Source organism: Pan paniscus, chromosome 4 (assembly GCF_029289425.2).
Source record: "Pan paniscus chromosome 4, NHGRI_mPanPan1-v2.0_pri, whole genome shotgun sequence".
Classification (NCBI taxonomy): Eukaryota; Metazoa; Chordata; class Mammalia; order Primates; family Hominidae; genus Pan; species Pan paniscus.
This window is the reverse complement of record NC_073253.2, coordinates 84,350,464-84,365,648: the sequence shown is the minus strand read 5'-3', so window position 1 is coordinate 84,365,648 and position 15,185 is coordinate 84,350,464. Positions and strand designations below refer to the sequence as shown.

Here is a 15,185-nt window from a genome sequence, read left to right as displayed (position 1 = left end):
CCAAATAAAATTTTTATAATTTTCATGGTTCTAGCAAGTATCAGAATTAAATTGGAAGGTTAATTACCTAAGATCCAAAAATCTTTGTTTTCTTTTTTCAAAATTGAAGAAAATAATTAAAAATCAAATGAAACGAACATCTGACAATATCTCTCTGAAACAAAAATAGAATGGAATAAAGACTCATGAGCAACAAAAAGAGTAATTAATAGTAATTACATGCTGTTAAAACTCATTATAAATAAATACTATGGCCCCTTGTTAAATATGAGACAAAGTGACCATAATTTTATTTGAATACAACAGAAATATGCACATATGCCCTCATATATAGCCCCATCTTCAATCTAATATAGTACAATGGAAGCATCAAGATTTATTATGATCAAATTGACTTTGTATCACACGTTAAATTTCAGGCAATAAGACACAGAAAAATGATGGGTTATTTCCACCGTGATGAGAACATAAAAAATAGATTTAATCATAAAATATGGTTGACAAATAATGAGGTTAGTTTTCCTAGTTACTTTTTTGACCCCTCAAAAGAGACCACTTTGAGTTGTTCATGTCATACATTAGACATTTGTTGAGAAGTCTTAAGTGTCAGCCAGTGGAAATCAGGACAGAAATCATCTGTGAAATGTTACTGACTTGTAGGTACATAAGTTCTCTCTGGTTTTGTTAGACTGTGAACATTAAATTGTTTTAAAAATAACATTATCCTGGTTCTCTATACCTGGCAATACATTTTACAAAAATAAAAGTTTGAAACAGAGCCAAAGGGGGTATAGCCATGAAATACAATTTGCTGTATGGTTCTGGGGTTAGATCACTCAACTTTGGTTTAGGTCTCCCTTCTGCCTTTTTCTTTTGCGGAATCTTTTCTTCCCTCTTATGGAAACACGGTACCAACACAATCAAAACATTTTTAAATTATGTATGTCAGAACTTCCTGTAGTCAATAGGCAGATGTGACTCTGTTGGCCTACATTAGTCATAAGTTGTCAGTTTGAGGATGTGTTAGTGAAACATCTGCTTTCACTTTAATCCCTTCAACAGCTAATTTTCTGGCTGATGGAACTCAGCACGAGTACCCACACTGAACAAGCTTGTGGTACTTATGGAGAGTAAGCCCTATTCATCACTGCCAATAAGGCGTTGCCACTCTGCCCCCAGCATCTTCATTATCTTGTACTCTCTTATTTTAATCACTGCATTAATACTGCTGAGTTTTCCTGAATATGAAGTAATAATCATCATGTATTTCAGAGATGCGTCTTGTATGTACACATGGAGCTTTCAGGCAGTGCTGAAGGCCTTTGAACATCACCTTCAGAAAGTGTAAATTCTAATCTGACCTTGAGTTTTCAGTAATACTAAGAGGCAATACAAATCCTTCCCATTTCCCCCTTTATATTAGCAATACCTATCATTTGTAACAGCTTAGCAGAAAAGCAATGCAGAATACACCCAATGTGTAATTATCATATGTGTATTTTCCATAAAGTTATGGTTTTTTAATCTCTTCAATTGCCCACTTCCAAATCTTATTATGCATATACTTATCATGCTTATTTGATTAAAACCAAAACAGATAACTATAAAAAACTTCTCTACTCACAGAAGTTTATGCGAACTAATAAAAGTTTGTGTGAACTAATAAAACTTGTTGTGAACTAATAAAACTTTATTTCATGTGTTCTGATTGCTGTGAAATCTATGATTTAATAAAAATATTTTTTAATGTATTTTATAAGGTGGTTTATCCAATAAATCAGAACATTCATTTATTTTAATCAAATGTAATCTGGCTATTTATTTCTTATCCGTAACTATATACAGATTTGTTGGGTGAGGGCATGAGTTCTTATATTCTCAGAACAAATCCCCCACAAATTCATGCATTCCTGCATTCAAAAAATATTTCTGAGAACCTTGTCTGCTATGAATATTACAACCTGCCTTCTCATTGCTTGTATTTGCTTGGTATCCTTTTCCTATCCTTTTAGGCTTTATGTTTATGTCTATTTTACATAAGTCCTTGTACAGAATAAACTTAGATTTTGATTAGTGAACAAATCCAGAAGCAGAATATTTAAGCCGATTTATAATATTGACATGACTGATATGCTTAGTTTCATTTTTTTCATGAGATTTTAAGTTATTTTATGTAGTATTAAGTGTATCTCTGTATAACGTGTTTTCTTTGTTCTATTTTGCTAATTCTGGTATTTATAATTATAAAGATTTTGTTTTAGTTCAAATGGTTACTTATACTAATATATTTCATAATGTCCTTAGTCTCCTTTTCAATATTTAGGTGACTGCATTTTATTTTATTAGCTTTGTATAGTATCTTTGACTCTCACCCGTGACTTTTGCAAACACCAATGAGCTTATTTTACTTTCACTTTTTTGTTCCTTTCTGTCATATTATTTATTTCCACTTTTATAGAATTTATACAATTTAAATATTATTAGTTAATTTTGTTCCCTCCTTTGAATCTTATTACTGTAATTAAATATATTGGATGATGACCATTTTCTTCATTGAAATTTCACAAATCTGGATTTCTCAGAAAGAACTTATGCCTGCATTCTTGAATGTTTAATCATTCTCCTATCCTTTATAGTTGAATGATTGCTTATCTGAATTTTAAAATTTTGCTTATCTTTTTTCTTTGTGTTTTTCAAAATATTATTTCACTGTTGTCTTATATTGCATGTTGTCAAGAAAGCTGGTGTTGACCTGTTTCTACTTTTATATATATATATATATATATATATATATATATATATATATATATATATTTGCAAATGCCTTAGCCTCTTTGCCTGGAGGTTTTGTCATTGCTGTTTTTCATGTGACTTTTAGGTCTAATAATTTTATCAGGTTATATCCTAAAATAGTCAGTCATAGTAAAATTTTCTTAGTTACTGCTGAAACATTCAATTTGTGTTGAAACTATCAATAGTAGTTTTAAATGTTACTTCTATCTGCTTATTTTATTTAGTCTTTCTTCATATCTTTATATAAATAATAGATTAGGATATTCAAAATATTGTATTTATTTTTAATATTTTTATCGCAATATTTTATTTTAATTCACATCCCCTTTTTGTTTTTATGTTTATTTGTTTGTTTGCTTTTTTCCCTCACAGTGAGACATGATTTTTCTGGGCATCTTGTAAATCTGTCTTTCTTTTGGCTTGGTTTGATGAGTTTGTTTAGTGAATGTTCCCAATTATGTTCTCATGTCTTACTTTTTTAAAAAATGTATTGTGAGTTTTAAAATTCCCTGATTCATTTTGTGCTTTTAAAGTTGCAATTGCTAGTTTAAAAATATGTAGTTTATGTTGGAGTTCTATTTTACAGTTTTGTTCCTGCTAGCTTAATATTTTCATCATGTGTACATTTTATCTATGCTGCGTGATAATAGCTTTTTATACATGGCTTTTTTGTGTTAACTGTTTTGAATTTTCATTGAGAGACAGTAACAATTGTTTCTTTGGATGTTGTAATATGTTTTATTAGCTTACTGAGATTCTTACTGCAAGATCAACTCTACTGTTAGTAAAAGAAAATGTGTTTCTTTCAATAAATACTTCCGTAGAAAAAAACTATTGTTTTCAGAATTGTTATTTTATTATTATTTTTTACTGTAGGGCTCTAAGGTCGTGTTGTTTCTTTTCTTCTAGATAAAGTCAACACGATATGTCTCTCCCTTCCGAGTTCCTGTCCCCCACACTGCGGTCCCAAGGATGCCAATTCTAACTCCATGAACAATCGAGAGCCTAATTCAATTACACAGTAGCCAGGGCTTGTATTTGCAAAGCCTGGCTCCTGTTCTGGTTGTTTTTCTTTCAGAAACAGACTCTTCTCAAAGGGATGATATCCATGCCTGTTACCACTAGAACTCTACCACACTTTTCTTTTTTCCTGCCTCACTCTGTGCTCTGTTATGGGCTCTTGAGCTTCCTCCTCTGGTTTCAGCAGTTTATCATCCCATTTATGTGTAAGTTAAATTTTTCAGAGTTCTCTTCCCTCTTAGGCCTTCTGTAGAAGTGAATGATAAGTGGTTTTACTTACCCTCCTCATTGAACTCTATAGTTTTAAAAGATGTAAATTGAGATTTGACTTATGTCATCACCATCCTAGGAAAAGATCTATTCACCATTGTTAGTTGTTTCAATGTGGTCAGAGTTCTAACAATTTTATTGAGTTAATTTATGTAACTGAAAAATATATACAAGTTGAAAAGCATAGGATGTATATTGTTTCAATCCTCATGTTATTCTCTTTTTAATGTCCTGACATACATAAGTATTTCATGATTATATATAAAATATGTCTACTTCAGGTATGACACTATATTTGGTATTAGCTTCATATCGTGTAATGTTTAAACTATTCCTCAACAAGTAAGAGATTACACACTGTTCTGAATAGCCACTGATTTTCTTTTTTATACTCAAAACTTAAATTTCTGTGCTGGAGTCCTTTCTTCTTGCCTTCATTAAGTGCAAACAAAATTGATATTTTCGGTGCCATTTCATAAAAATAGTTTTTTTTCTTTTATAATAATTTTCACAGGAAGAATTATGTTTAGTAATAGCTATTTGTTCAAAAAAATAAATAAAATGGTGATATACTAGTGTACTCAGCTGAATTCTAACAATTTTTCTTGCTTTGTCTATGAGAAATAAGGAATACAGGTATACCACAGAAATATAGTTGGTTAAGTATCACAGTAAAGAAAGTCAAACATTTTTTTTGGTTGCTTGGTACATATAAAAGTTACATTTACACTATGGTTTTCTTAATATGCATATTAATAATTTACTTTATACTGTAGCAATAGCATTTTATCAAAAAATCAACGTACATAATTTTAAAATACTTTATTGTTAAAGCATGATCATGTGAGTCTTCAGCAAGCCATGAAGTTTAGAATAATATAGAACAATAAAGAATTTCTAACAATGACATACAGTATTATCTGCATTCAAAGAAATATAAACAAGTACAGAAATTAATTCATCAATTTTATATTACAGTTATGCAACTTGCACTAATTAATATTTAAGGCTACAAAAGGCAATATCACTTCTCATAAATTTCTGGCAATTGTAAATTTAATACCCCAAATTGTGAATATTCTCATCTTTTTTTGAGATTCTACATGTAAACAAATATCCTGCAAGTTAATATATTTAAAATGTAGTTCTAGCATTTTCTAAAATCATCAGTCGATGTGGTTTGACTGTGTCCCCACCCAAATCTCATCTTGAGTTGTAGTTCCCATAATCCCCACGTGTCATGGGAGGGACTCGGTGAGAGGTAATTGAATTATAGGGGTAGGTCTTTCCCATGCTGTTTTCATGAATAAGTCTCATGAGATCTGGTGATTGTATAAAAGGGAGTTCCCCTGCCCATGCTCTCTCTTGTCTGCCAATGTGTAAGATGTGACTTTTCTCTTCATTTGCCTTCTGCCATGATTGTGAGGTCTCCCAAACCATGTGTAACTGTGAGTCAATTAAACCTCTTTCCTTTATAAATTACCAGTCTCAGGTATGTCTTTATTAGCAGTGTGAAAATGAACTAATACATCAATATTTGTGTCGTTGGGTGAGTCAGAATTGGAATACATATCAAAGAACCTGTAGCTCAGAATTCTTTTTACCAAACAATCTGCTTCACACATCACAGCAGTGATATATGAATGCTACATTTCCTTTTTTAATCATAAAAATAATGTCCCATAATAAAACCTAGAAGAGTACTCTGAGAATACATTCATATTTATGTATATATCGATATATCTACACCATGGAGAAAATTAAAAGTTAGACAATTACAATTTTTTTTGCCATGTTTAGAAGTTGTGGAAAATAAGATTGTCTTTCATTCACTATGAATCAGAGTGCCTTTGATTTTTTTTCCAGCACAAAAAGTGGAAATTGAATTAGGTAAGTACATTTATACATTGAAGGTTTGGAACTACATGTGGAAATGTATTAAGTTTATTAACAATGTTTGAGAAAATAATAATGATGGAAAGAAGAGTTGGTTCTAAATGAGAAGAACCCAGTGATATAACTAACTCTGCCTAGTCATTTGAGTAAATTTAACCAAGTCTCTTATTGTCTTTGAATTATATTTTCTGAAGTGTAAAATCAATATTTCTTTCAATGCAAATGAAAGATTTACTGAGCATCTTCTCTAAATGAAGTACTTCAATGTGTTATAAAGATGAGTCAAAGATGGTCTCTGTATATTAGCTCCTAAGATGTTTATTTCTTCACAGCATGCTGAGATCTGTTCACTCAAAAGTCTGCTAGTGCCAAACTCAAAATTTTATAAATCTAATGTTTCTTGTGTTTTAATGGTTTCAGGAATGTTTCCCCAGCAAAGAAATAAAATATTTTTTCTATATTAATTTTTATAAACATGTAATATCCTAGTCTATTTGGGCTGCTACAACAAAATACCACAAAAAAGGTTGGTTTATAAACAACAAATAAACAGATTTTTAGGCACTTTGTCCTCACAAAGTTATGCCCATCGACCAGCTGTTGCTGCTCTTCAGAGGTCTCTGACCCAGAGACAATCTTTCAGGCTACTGGGGAACATCACTGAGATTTGTAAGTCCCCTCTCCAATACCCCTTTCCTCGAGAGTTCACTGGCCCTTCTCCTCTTCTAGACATTCCCCGAAGTGAGGATTTGGAGAACGTGCAAACCAATGTATCCCCCAGTAAAGTCGTGTGTGCTGCTGCCTCCTTCTGTTCTTGGCTTTTTCCTTGTTCAGCTCTGAAATCCCTCAGACCTCCTGCTACTAACAGAGCCTTTATTAATGTCACTAGGGTTGACCAGATTACTATTTATAAACTGCTTTATTGAGAGATGTTGATATAAAAAAGCTGTACGTAGTTTGGAGATAAGTGAAACCCGGGAAACACTGCCCACAGTGCTAAACTTACAGAAGCATAACAGAAAGATGGGTTCCGGAGGCTGGTGGTGGGATGGGGGGCGGGGGGTGAGTAGTGGGGAGCTGTTGGTCAGAAGGTGCAAAGTTTCAGTTATAGAAGATGAATGAAACATTATATTTAAGTTGTCTTCAAACTAGATATATATTTTTTCTTCAAAATAGCATTCAGTGAGTGTTGGCTTTCTGATTATCACTGCAATATATACGGCCAGTAAACAAAGTTTAGAAATTCCAAAATATAAGAATAAAAATATCTATTACTACATTTTTCAGATTAAGTCACAGTGCTGTTCATGAGAGACATAAAATAACTGACGTTTTAAAAATCTCGCTTTGACGCATCTAGCAAATGCTTTTCCAAATACATCATAGCAATTCAGTCGGGTACAAAGAAACAGACACTCATGTTCCAGATCTTTGCCAGTATTGACCATTGTAAATGTAAACAAAAAGGGGAGATTTTTAGTTTTATAGTTGAAAATGGAATATCATTTTATTACACATTTTATTACTATCTAGTGAAACATTGGAACATTTTTTTAGACCCTTAAGAAATTGACATTATTGCATACCTATTTTTCAGTCATTATCTTAGCATTATCTATATAAATATAATATAAATATGTATCCGATATTATGAACCTTTATTTTTAATTTTTAAATTTATATATATTAAATATTCTTATATCTGAAACTATTTTTCCTTGTAGTTTTTCATTTTTTCATTGTTTCAGAAATGACTTCCCAAAAAGAGATAAAATATTTTTTTCTCTATTATTTTTTCTAAACATTAAATATTTTAGCCCATTTGGGCTGATGTAACAAAATATCAGAAATGATTGGCTAATAAACAACGAATATTTGTTTTTTACAGTTCTGGAGCCTGGGAAGTCCAAGATCAAGCCACCCACAGATTCAGTGTCTGGTCACAGCCCTCTTCCTTATGGGTAGCACATTGTCCCTGTGTCCTCATGTGATGGAAGAGGCAAAGCAGCTGTCTTGGGCCTCTTTTATAAGGACACTAATTTTATTCATGAGGGCTCTGTCCTAATGAGTTAATCACCTCCCAAAACTCTCATCTCCTAATGCAATCACTTTAGGAGTTAGGATTTCAACATATAAATTTTGAGGGGGACACCAGCATTCAGACTACAGCATTGAATACCTTTATTCTCCAAGAGTTTGTATGCTGGTCACATTTCCATTGTTATGATAAAATATGCATACCATAGCATTTACTATCTTCACCATTTTTAAGTGTGTAATTCAGTGGCATTAAATACATTCACATTATTGTGCAACCATCACGTCACCACCGTATATCTCCAAAACTTTCTCAGCTTCCAAACTGAAACTCTTTGCTTATTAAGAAATAACACCCCATTTCCTCTTTCCCTCAGCCTCTGGCATCCTCCACTCTACTATTTATATCTATGAATTGGGTGTGTCATATCAGTTGTATTAGTGAAATTGTGCATGGACAGAGACCTCTTTAATTTCACCCCAGTCAACTTTACCTACTTACTGAGAATGATCATCAGGCCCCTTTCTGGTTATCATTTAATGTCTCCCAGCTCAGTGTTAATATCTAACACTTCTAAGAAACTTGATTATTTAAAAGTGCTGTGGGAAATGATTTCAATTAATTACCAAATTTAACCAATCTGGTAGAGATCTAAGGTGGTAGCTCAGGCCACAAACCTAATTTTATGATATTACTACAACATTAAGTGTTTGGACGACAGTCTCTTACCTGTTCAAGGAATAGACCTATGTTTTTCCAACCTTGCAGTACAAAAAGCCTGTAGCCAAAGAGTCAGGTTGTCTCACTTTATGTATGTAATAATATGGGGAATATGGAATAATATATATGATATATTATGTATAATATTATTTGTAATTATATATAATAATTACCATAAAACACTGTTTCTAGTAAAATATACATAGAAATTCAAATAAAGTTTATATTTAAGTTCCTTTCTAACAATGACTCTATTAATTTTATAACTGTTTAAGTCTTCTTTTCATTCTTAGAGTATAGACATGTAATTGTTACCGTGGGAATCAGTTAACTTGTCTTTCATATTTCATTTCCTAAGTGCTAAATGGAGTTTCCCTGGCAAAAGCTGTATTTTGCTGTCAATATCTGACTCCCAGTTACATTTGCAGCACAAAGCATTTGAATTGACTGTTACAGTGTAAGATTTCTTGCAGCCTTATCTTTTATACGCTTCCTATCTTGTTGTGGAAAAGCAAAGAAGGAAGCCTTCTGGGTCAAATGCTTATGTTCTGTTGAAGATTAAAGAATATATATTCACTACTTATGTGACATTATAATATCTTTATTCTAATCATTAATAATATTGAACTTAACTATCCATAATGTAAAAGTAAATGCATTACCATAGAAATATGTGCTTCTTATGAAATTATGGAGCATTTTTTCTAGTTTATTATATATTTAAATACATTATAGTTTTAAAAGCAAAATGTTATAACATGCCCAGAGTGGTATAAGAATAGAATAACGTTTCAATAGAAATTTCCTCTCTTTGAACTTCAATTTATAGACGATACATAAAGCTAGAAATATGTTGAAACTTTCTAATAAAATCAATGAATTTTCTCTTTTAATCAGAATTATTCAACAAAACAATTCAAAATAACTAACATGTTATACAAATATAATAGATTACACAGTGGATTTTTAAACTTGTACAAATAGTTTATAACAGCTTTGCACATTGGCAGTATTATAGCTAGAGGTTTATTCAAGAAGTGATTATTGTTAATTGAAAACTTTCCTGATACCTCACCATGATGACTTGTAATATAATCAACATTGGCAATTTTTGATATTATCCACAAAAACTAAAAAAAAAGTTTATAACAACAAATGCCCGTTAATATATAAAGCATAAAGTAATGTTTGTATGCCTTGAAACGAGTATAATTGATTAAACAAGTATAATAGTGACAAAATTTTTAACTTTTACTCAAAAGCTGAGATTTCTGAGCCTTAATACAAATAGATAAATAATAAGTAAAAAAGAAGACTTGTTGCTAAATTATAATTCTTTTTTTTTTTTTTTGGAGGGATCTCACTCTGTTGTCCAGGCTGGAGTACAGTGGCGTGATCTCAGCTCACTGTAAACTCTGCCTCCTGGCTTCAAGTGATTCTCACACCTCAGTCTCCCAAGTAGCTGGGACTGCAGGCATCTGCCACCACACCGAGCTAATTTTTGTAGTTTTAGTAGAGACAGGGTTTCACCATGTTGGCCAGGCTGGTCTTGAGCTCCTGACCTCAAGTGATCCACCCGCCTCAGCCTCCCAAAATGCTAGGATTACAGGCGTGAGCTTCCACGCCCAGCCTAAACTATTATTCTTAGAAAACTAATTTTAATATGTGGACAATACTGGAAGAAATACAGTAAATGCAAATTAACTTATAAAATTGATAGATGGATTTTAACTAAGAGGAATAAATGTCTAACAGAATGGCACTAAAGCCAATTACAATAGAGTTAACTTATTTAATAAATAAGATGCATACATTTGAGATTTCTTATGAAGATATAGCAACTACTTTTCAGAAAACATTTTATTCAATTTGATAAGAAAATTTGTGCAGCAAGTTTTAATAAAGGATAGAAGAAATATTTTAATTCATAGAGTAGAGAGTCACAGCAGTTAAAATTATTTTATGAAGAAAATATAAAATAGCATTTTTTATTTGAACCCTAACTTAAGAATAAGGAATGTTAGGCATCATTTAAATTTTTATGAAAATAATAAAATGCCCTACTTTCACCATTTTAACTAAAGAAAGAAAAAAATGGTTCAGGGGAAAACAGTTATAGAGATGTAGATTTTGACTCAGACTGAAAAATGAGAGACCATCAAATCAGTAAAGAAAATAATTTAGAAATAGACATATAAAGTCACATTCAATATGACCATGCTGAAAAGAAAAGAGAATATGTTTATTTTGTTTTTGAAACAAGGAGCAATTTATACAAAGAAACATGGCAGGTAATAGTTGGTCTATGGAAATTTCACCAGAGGCAGTAGGAGTGCACGGGCCAGATCAGACCAAGTGTCAGCGCTAGTTAGTTCTTAACAGAAAAAAGTACATGGAAGCAATAAAAATAGAGTGAATGTTAATCTAAGACTGCACATAATGACTACTAGACTAATTTATTCACAAAGGATCACACAAGCAGTGAAATTCAGAGATAAAGCAGAATGCCTGCCAGACACCAAGCTGTTATTAGAAGTGGCAGACATGCAGTGTGTGATTAAAGAAGCAGTAATAGTTGAAATAACTTACTGTGCAAATTTCAGTTACCTGCACTTTCTTCCAGTCTATTAGTAACTGTTTCTAGCAGAACAAAGTCTTAGAATAGGGGACCTGTATAATTCACTGGTTCTTTACAGCCAGCAAACCAAAGATATGAGAGAGGCTCTTGACACAAACAAATGTACCATTTCATAAACTGACATCTCTATATTGCACATTTTTTCCATTTATACTTTTGAAAACTTTTACGTCTGTGTCAGTTAAAATGATTATCAACCTTGGTAACATATTTTTCCTCGTTTCAAAATGTACATAAATCTAGTTTCATATGGCCCACAGAACTGATGTCTATGACCAATAATTTCAATTATCTCGAAAAGTAAATGAAAAATGAAATTGATCCAATGGCCAAACCCAAAACCTCAAAGTAAATCACATATTTCAGAACCTCGAGGTTCAATTTTGTGCCATAAACATTTATAATTTGGGGTGAATAAATAACTGTAACCTATAAAACATATTATTTATTGTGATGGTTAATTCTTTTTTTTTTTTTTTTTTTTTGAGATGGAGCTTCACTCTGTCGCCCAGGCTGGAGTGTAGTGACACGATCTCGGCTCACCATGAGCTCCACCTCCCAGGTTCAAGCGATTCTCCTGCCTCAGCCCCCTGAGTAGCTGGGACTACAGGGCCCGCCACTACACCAGGCTAATTTTTTTGTATTTTTTTAGTAGACACTGGGTTTCACCGTGTTAACTAGATGGTCTCGATCTCCTGACCTCGTGATCCATCCACCTTGGCCTCCCAAAGTGCTGGGATTACAGACGTGAGCCACCGATAGTTAATTTCATGTGTTAATTTGGTTGGGCCACAGGATGCCTAGATAGCTGGCATTATTTCTAGTTGTGTCTGTGAAGATGTTTGCAAAAGAGTCTGATATTTGAATTCTACTTAGGAAAGCAGAGACTTCTCCCAAATGTGGATGAGTGTGATGGTTAATATTGAGTGTCAACTTGATTGGATTGAAGGATGCAAAGAATTGTTCCTGGGGTGTGTTTGTGAGGGTGTTGACAAAGGAGATTAACATTCGAGTCAGTGTACAGGCAGAATCACCCTCAACCTGGGTGGGCGCCATCTAATCAGCTGCCAACTTGGCTAGAATAAAGCAGGTAGAAGAAAGTGGAGTGGGGAGACTTGCTGGGTTTTCTGGCCTTCATCTTTTGCCTGTGCTGGATGCTTTCTGCCCCTGAACATCAGACTCCAAGTTCTTCAGCTTTTGGACTCTTGGACTTACATCAGTGATTTTCCAGGGGCTCTAGGGCCTTCAGCTGCAGACTGAAGGCTGCACTGTTGGCCTCCCCACTTTTGAGGTTTTGGGGCTCGGACTGGCTTCCTTGCTCCTCAGCTTGCAGAAGGCCTATTGTAGGATTTTGGCTTCTGATAGTGTGATTCTATTCTCCTAATAAACTCCCCTTCATATATACATATATCTTATTAGTTCTGTCCCTTTAGAGAATCCTGACTAATACAATGTGTATCATCCAATTTTCTGAGGGCCTGAACGGAACAAAAGAAGGTGAAGAAAGGCTGAATTTTATTTCTGCCTGACTGCTGGTACATCAGTCTTTTGCTCTCCTTCTGCACTCCTGAAAGGGCCTGCAGATCGAGACTGGAATCTACACCATTGGTTCTCCAGCTCTTAAGTCTTCAAATTACACTATTGGGTTTTCTGGGTCTCCAGCTTACAGACAGCAGATCATGGGAATTCTCAGTGTCAAAATTGTGTGAATCAATATCTTTATAGTAAATGTCTCATACCTATATCCTATTGGTTCTGTTTCCCTGTAAAACTCTGACTAATCTATTTGTTAAAGTAACCTTAAATCATACTAGAGATTTAGGTAACTCAAAGTAATATAGAGAGCCATGACCATTCAGTGGGGAAAGGACAGTATTTTTAGCAGATGTATTAGGCAAACTAGACATACTCATGAAAAAGAGAATGAAGCTGGATCCTTACTTTACACAGTATACGAAATTTAACTGAAAATGGAAACGAAACTCTTAACGATAACGCAAGGGAAAATTTTCATAAAGTTAAATTTGACAACCATTTCTAAGATATAAAGCAAAATTTTTAGCAAAATTTAAACTTTTGTGCATCTAGGAACACTATGGGCAGAGTGAAAATGCAACCCATGAAATGGGAGAAAATATTTGAAAATTATTATTGGATGAAAACTTAATATCCAGAGTATATAAAGATCCCCTATATTGCAATAAAAATAGCAAAATGAATTTAAAAATGAGCAAAAAAACTGAATTGATATTTCTCCAAATAAGATCTAAAAATGGCAAATAAACACATATAAAACTGCACTATCTCACTGATCATTGACGAAATTCAAACCAATTGCTCCACAGGACACCACTTCACATTCATTTGAATAGCTGTTATAAACAAAATAAAATGAAAGAGATCATATGTGTTGGTGAGGATATGAAGAAATTGGAACGTTTGTGCATGGTTGGTGAAAATGTAAAATGGTACAGCTACTAGAGAAAATGGTATGGTAGTTTATTAAAAATTGAAACTTAGAGTTGTCATATAATCCATTTATTTCATATTGGAGTATATGCCCAAGGACTTGAACAGATATGTCTGTATGCATATCCATGTTTCATGTATACCAACATTTATAGCAGCATTATTTAAAGTAGCCAGAAGGTGAAAGCAACTTGAGTGTTCAGCAGTGGGTAAATGGGTAGACAAAATGTATTATATACATACAGTGAAATAGTTTTTCAGCAAGAAAAATGAAGGAAACTTTAACATATATTATAACATGAATGAATCTTGAGCCCTTATGGTAAGTGAAATAAACCAGCCATAAAAGATCAACTTGCATAACTCCACTTATATGAGTTACCTCAAGTGGTGAAATTTATAGAGCCAAAACAAAATTGGCAACCAGGGGCTTGGGGAGGAAGAAATGAAGAGTGATTTTTTAATGGGTCCAGATTTCAGCCTGAGAGATGCAAAAAAAAGTCCTAAAGATGAATAGTGGTAATGGCTGTACAAGGATGTGGATACAGTTATTACCACTAACTACAGTCATAAAAAAGATTAAAATAATAAATTTTATGTTATGCATATTTTACCACAATAAAAAATAAAAAAATCATAAGGCATTGATTATAGAATTGTGTTGATGAACTTATCTTGTATAAATAAGTACCATTTTTACAAGAAGGCATAAAAGAGGAAAAAGACGGAAGTGTTGTATATTAGTAAAATTATGTTGGTATTAATAAGAACTAGATTCCTTTATTGTAATGTACAAAGTGAAATGTCCAGGCCAACAACAACAAATACACACGCACACAAAACCAACCAGAAAAAAAAAAAAAAAAAAAAAACACAACACCACCACCACCACCAACAAAAACTTCAAAAGTAAATTAAAACAAGAAAAAGGAAAACAAAATTCCATGGTAGAAAAAATATATTTTGCAGAAGGTATAAATTGAAAAGGGCATAATAAATATAGAAGAAAATAATAATTGTAAATCTGATCAGTAATTACCTTAAACGTAAATAAACATTCCGATTTTTAGTGGGAGATACTTGAAGAATGGATAAAAGTTCTATGATCAATCTGTAGGTTGTCTACCATAGACACATTTTAGGTCTTCACATACAAATCAGTTGAAAGAAAAAGAACAGGAAAAGATGTACAATGTAAACAGTAAAAATAAGAGCTAAGATTGCTATACTAATAGTTGACAATATAGACTTTAAGTATAAGTGAGTTACTAGAGAAAGAGAACAGTTTACAACAATAAAAGCAGTAATCCATTAAGAAGACGTGTCAATAATAAAACTTTA

General features: G+C 32.7%; 1 non-coding gene across 1 annotated transcript; it reads left to right on the top strand.

Annotated features, from left to right (window-relative positions):
- The first annotated feature begins 9,729 nt into the window (after positions 1 to 9,729).
- Positions 9,730 to 9,867, top strand: LOC112440026 (U4 spliceosomal RNA). Its single transcript, XR_003028230.2, has one exon. It is a non-coding gene; the product is annotated as a U4 spliceosomal RNA (small nuclear RNA).
- The last annotated feature ends 5,318 nt before the right edge of the window (positions 9,868 to 15,185 follow it).